This window comes from Pongo pygmaeus, chromosome 15 (assembly GCF_028885625.2).
Source record: "Pongo pygmaeus isolate AG05252 chromosome 15, NHGRI_mPonPyg2-v2.0_pri, whole genome shotgun sequence".
In the NCBI taxonomy this organism is placed as follows: Eukaryota; Metazoa; Chordata; class Mammalia; order Primates; family Hominidae; genus Pongo; species Pongo pygmaeus.
In genome coordinates this window covers 80,856,225-80,862,683 of record NC_072388.2, presented here as the reverse complement: position 1 = coordinate 80,862,683, position 6,459 = coordinate 80,856,225, and the positions used below count along the sequence as shown (strand labels likewise).

Below are 6,459 nucleotides of genomic sequence, written 5' to 3'. Positions count from 1 at the left end.
TCTAGCTACTTTGAAGTATACAATACATTCTTGCTAACTACAGTCATTCTCCTCTGCTACCAAATGAGAGAACTTATACCTTTCATCTAATTGTATATCTGTACCCATCAACCTTCCCCTCTTCATCCCCACTTCCACCAACCACCCTTCCCAGCCTCTGATATCTGTCATTACATTCTCTATGTTTATGACATCAACTTTTTTAGCTCCCACATATGAGTGAGAACATGTGATATTTGTCTCCCTGGGCCTGGGTTATTTTACTTAATATTATGACCTCCAGTTCCATCAATGCCGCTGCTGCTGCAAAGGACATCATTTCATTATTTTTAATGGCTGAATAGTATTTCATTGCATATGTATACCACATTTTCTTTATCTTCTAATCTACTGATGGACACTTAGGTTGATTATAGATTTTTGCTATTGTGAATAGTGCTGCAATAATCATGTAAGTACAGGTATGCCTTTGAAATACTAATTTCTTTACCTTTAGATAGATCCCCAACCGTGGGATTATTGGATCATATGGCAGTTCTATTTTTAGTTTTTAGGGAAATCTCCATACTGTTTTCCATAGTGATTATATTAATCTACTTTCCAAACAAAGTGTATAAGAATCCCCTTTGCTCCACATTATGGCAGCATTTGTTATTTTTTGTCTTTTTAATAATAGCCATTCTAACTAAGGTAAGATGATATCTCATGGTTTTAATTTGCATTTCCCTGACAATTAGTGATGTTGAGCATTTTTTTTTTCTGGCTCCAAAGATCTTTTACTGAGATCCACTTGAAACACTTCGGTCCTTAATTTATCAATTGAGTTGACAGGCTGATGGCTGATCTAGGTAAAGGTTTCATGGTAGCAAAAACACTTCCTGCCTATAATATATCAAAACAGGTTCCTGAATAACATGTGTGAATGTCATCAGGGTTTCTGTCCCATCTACTTCAGGATTCGATTAAGCTCCTCGAATCGGTGGATCTGATGGATGAAGATATCCCCGTAGCGCTTGGCAACCTTGGTGTCTGTGATATGGATCATGTCCTTATCGATGTAGAAGTCAACCACTGAGGCTGACTAAAATTCACCATCCAGGGCTAAGATGCCACTGTTCCACACCAGGTTCTTCATCTTGTGTTTGAAGACCAGAAGCTGGATCCAGAATTCCTGTTCTGCAAGGTCCAGGGAGCCAGCAAGCTTGGTCACAGGCATGGTGGTGTAGAGCTTGAGGAAGCTGCAGATGATTGAAAGCTGGGCCTGCTGCTGTACTTCATTGGAAAACACCTTCAGCTGCTGCAAGAAGGGCTCTTTGTTGTAGTTGGGGTACACATTTTCATAGTTGGGCACTACAGGCAACAAGAACTTGGGGCAGAAGTAACTGAAAAGTTCTTCATAGACTTGTGGGTGACCTTTCTGCATGCGCAGCAACTTGTCCTCATATTTCTCCTGAAGCTGGAGGTGAATGCTCTCATCGACATGCATGGGATACATCATGAGGGCAATGGCCAGCAGCGCATGCATCTGATCATTCTGCTTGTTAATCATCTCATACTTATATGTGGTCCTCTGGAACATGCTGTTGCTCCTCTGCATGTAGAGGAGGATATTGGCGAAAATCTGGATGGCATCCTGGTAGCAATGCATCATCAAATATGCAAACCCAACATAATAGCATGTGGTTACCTGGCACTCTAACACATAGGAATACATGATCTTCTGGTTCAGCTCGATGTTCTCCAGCACCTTGATGGCCTGGTACTAATCTCCTAACAGGGAGTGCAGGCAGAGAAGACCCACCAGGCTGAAGTAACCAAGCATCTCCCTAGCCACACTCTCACAGTCACCTCCGCTTGTGTACATCTCCAACTGTCGGTTGATGTTGGATTTGTCTACAAAGGAATGAAGGACATTGAGGACACTGTGAACATTCCAGATTTTGGGATTGGAACAAAGGAAGTCAATCTCCTCCTCCGACTTCTCGGCAGTCTTACAGCAGTACTGACTGAATGACTGAAACTGGTAGATGAACTCATCAATGATATCCTAGAGCCCCTGGTTGGGTAGTTCAAGGGAAGGAGGACCATCAACATTAAGAAAGTAGTTGAAGAGACTGCAATTGTTATAACAGGATTCAAACTTCTGTTCCAAGGAAGGTCCCCCACTGACTTTGGCATATATGTGTCTGTAGTATAATTCTTTATATAAAACCAGGAAGACAGCATTGTTGCCACCTTGTGGAGCAATGGCTTCAGCCTCGGGCCAAGGTGTATTTTTGAAGAATCTTTCAGTCAGCTTGGTCCAGCTGTTCTCATAGATGTCCTGGATCCTATACACCTTCTGGTCAATGACATCACTGGAGACACAAATGGCCTGTAGCTCATACACATTCTGGTCAGTCAAATCCAAGACAGTTTTGTGGAAATACTAGATGGAGTTTTTGATCTCTTCAGGCATTACCTGATAGGTGTGCTATTCATACTGACGTTCATAAGCAAGGTCCTGCTTTTGGATCTCCATAGTCACCTGGATAACTATAGGGGTCATAAGCCTCCTCAGACTCATAATCATCGGCGAGATAACACATGGCTGCCGGGCTCACAAACACCACCAGAAAGTGATATTGAGCATTTTTTATATACTTGCTAGCCATTTCAATGTCTACTTTTGAGAATAGTCTATTCATGTCCTTTGCCCACTTTTTAATGAAATTATTATTATTATTTGTTGTTGTTGTTTGAGATGGAGTTTCACTCTGTCACCCAGGCTGTAGTGCAATGGCACAATCTCAGCTCACCGCAACCTCTGTCACCCAGGTTCAAGCAATTCTCCTGCCTCAGCCTCCCGAGTAGCTGGGATTACAGGCACCTGCTAGCATGCCTGGCTAATTTTTATAGTTTTTAGTAGAGATGGAGTTTCACCATCTTGGCATGATCCACCCAGTTCAGCCTCCCAAAGTGCTGGGATTACAGGCGTGAGCCATCGCACCCAGCCTGGCTGTTTTTATTATTATTATTGAGTTGCTTGAGTTCCTTATATATTCTGTATATTAGTCTCTTGTCAGATAAATAGTTTTCAAATATTTTCTCTCATTCAGCAGGTTGTCTTTTCACTCTGTTGATTGTTTGCTTTGCAGAAGCTTTTTAGTTTAATATAATCCCATTTGTCCATTTTTCTTTTAGTTGTCTGTGCTTTTAAGATCTTTGCCTAGACCAATGTTCTAAAGTATTTTTCACTATGTTTCTTCTAGTAGTTTTATAGTTTCAGGCCTTATGTTTAAACCTTCGATCCATCTTTGTTGATTTTTGTATACGGTGAGAGAAAGGATTCGGTTTCATTCTCCTGCACATGGATATACAATTTTCCCAGCGCTGTTTATTGAGGATGATGTTCTTTCCCCAGTGTATTTTCTTGGGGCCTTTGTTAAAAACAAGTTGGTTGTAAATATGTGGCTTTATTTCTAGTTTCTCTATTTTGTTCCATTCGTCTATGTGTCTATTACTATAACAATACTATGCTGTTTTGTTTACTATAACCTTATAATATATTTTGAAGTCTGAAGTGTGATGCATCCAGCTTTGCTCGTTTTGCTCAGGATTGCATTGTATATTCTGGCTCTTTTTTTCCATAGAAATTTTAGGATTTTTTTCCTTTTATGCAAAAAATGACAAGTATAGAGTTTTATTAGTTCTCTCTTTGCTTGTTTGTTTATAAAATTAGTGTTAAGTTGTCATCATCACTTTGAAATAATGGGTTATAAGATAGTATTTATAAGTATCATGAAAACTTCAAATAAAAAAACATAAAATGAATACACAAAAAATAAAAAGCAAGAAATTAAAACATACCACCACAGAAAATCATGTTTACTAACAGGAAGACAGGAAGGAGGTAAAGAAGGAAGATAAGACCACAAAACCATCAAAAAGGAAATAACAAAATAGCAGGAGTAAGTTCTTACTTATCAAAAATAACATTGAAGGTAAATGGACTAAATTCTCCAATTGAAAGGCTGTATAGATTTAAAAAATAGAGTGGCTGAATGGATTTAAAAAGTAGAGGAGTGGCTGAATGGATTAAAAAACTAAGACCCAATGATCTGTTGCCTACAAGAAACACACTTCACATGTAAAGACACATATAGACTGAAAATAAAGGGATAGAAAAATATATTCCATGCCAACAAGAGCCAAAAAAGACAAGAGTAGCTATACTTATAACAGACAAAATATATCATAAGACAAAAACTGTAAGAGACAAAGAAGGTCATTATATAATGATAACTGTATCAATCCAGCAAGAGGATATAACAATTGCAAATACGTATTCACCTAACACTGGAGAACCCAGTTATATAAAGCAAATATTATCAGAGCTAAAGAAAAACATATATTCAAATATGATAATATCTGGAGACTAACACCCCACTTTCAGCATTAGATAGATTACCCAGACAGAAAATCAACAAAAAAAGGACTTAATCTGCACCATAGACCAAATGGACCAGACTAAGAAAAAAAGAGAGAAGGCACAAATAAATAAAATCAGAGGCTAAAAGGTAGATATTACAACTGATACTGCAAAAATTCAAAAGATCATTAGAGACCCATGAACAACTATATGCCAATAAACTGGAAAACCAAGAAAAACATGGATAAATCCCTAGATACATAAACCTACCAAATTGAACCATGAAGAAATCTAAAATGTGAATAAACCAATAACAAGTAACAATATCAAAGTGATAATAAAACGTCTCCCAGCAAGAGAAAGCCCAGGACTTGATGGCTGCACTGCTGAATTCTACCAAACATTTAAAAAAGAGCTAATACCAATCCCACTCAAACTATTCTAAAAAACAGAGGAGGAGGGAAAACTTCCAAATTCATTCTACGAAGACTGATACCAAAACCAGACAAAGATACATCAACACAAGAAAAGTACAGACCAATACCCCTGATGAACTTTGAGGCAAAAATCCTCAGCAAAACACTAGCAAACTGAATTTGAGAATACATTAAAAAGATTATTCATCATGACCAAGTGGGATTTATCCCAGGGTACAAGAATGGTTTGACATACACAAATCAATAAACATGTTACCTTATATTAAAAGAATGAAAAGCAAAAGCCACATTATCACTTCAATTGATGCTGAAAAACCATTTGATAAAATTCAACATAACTTCATAATTTTAAAAAAATCCTAAAAAATCTGGGTACCTAAGGAACATACCACAACACAATGGAAGCCATATATGACAGACCCACAGCTAGTATCATCCTGAAGAGAAAAAATACTAAAAGGCTTTCCTCTATGATATGGAATACCCCAAGGATGCCCACTTTCACCTCTGTTATTCAACATAGTACTGGAAGTCCTACCTAGAGCAATCAGACAAGAGAAAGAAACAAAGGGCACCCAAATTGGAAAGGAAGAACTCAAATTATCCTTATTCACAGATGACATGGTCTTATATTTGGAAAAACTTAAAGATTCCACCAAAAAAACTATTAGAACTGACAAACAAGTTCAGTAAAGCTGTAAGATACAACAACAGCAGAAAAGTCAGTAACATTTTTTTGGGGGGGATGGAATTTCACTCTGTTGCCCAGACTGGAGTGCAGTGGCACAATCTTGGCTCACTGCAACCTCTGCCACCTGGGTTCAAGCGATTCTCCTGCCTCAGCCTCCCAAGTAGCTGAGATTACAGTCATGAGCCACCACACCAAGCTAAATTTTGTATTTTTAATAGAGATGGGGTTTCGCCATGTTAGCCAGGCTGGTCTCGAACACCTGACCTCAGGTATCCACCTGCCTCATCCTCACAAAGTGCTAGGATTATAGGCATGAGCCACCATGCCTGCCACCACTAACATTTTTATATGCCAACACTGAACAATCTGAAAAACAAATCAGGAAATAACCCAATTTACAATAGCTACAAACACAATAAAGTAAAATAAAATACCTAGGAATTAACCTAACAAAAGAAGTGAAAGATCTCTATAATAAAAACTATTAAACACTGATGAAAGAAGTTGAAAAGGACACAAAAAATGGAAAGATATTATGTTTTTATGCATTGAATGGATTGATACTATAGATTCAATGAAATTCCTATCAAAATAACAATGACATTCATCACAGAAACAAAAAATAAATCCTAGATTTTATATGGAACCACAGAAGACCCAGAATAGCCAAAGCTATCCTGAGCAAAAAGAACAAAACTGGAAGAACCACATTACCTGGGTTCAAATTATACTCCAAAGGTATAGTTACGAAAACAGCATGGTATTGGCACAAAAACAGACACATAGACCAATGGAACAGAATAGAGAAACCAAAAGCAAATGCATACATCTACAATGTATTACTTCATTTTCATACTGCTATAAAGAACTGCCCAAGACTGGGTAATTTATAAATGAAAGAGGTTTAGTTGACTCATAGT

General features: G+C 37.8%; 1 pseudogene; it reads right to left on the bottom strand.

The window, feature by feature from the left end:
• Positions 1-928: 928 nt before the first annotated feature.
• On the bottom strand, positions 929-2,588 carry LOC129013073 (eukaryotic translation initiation factor 3 subunit L-like; annotated as a pseudogene).
• Between the last annotated feature and the right edge of the window lie 3,871 nt (positions 2,589-6,459).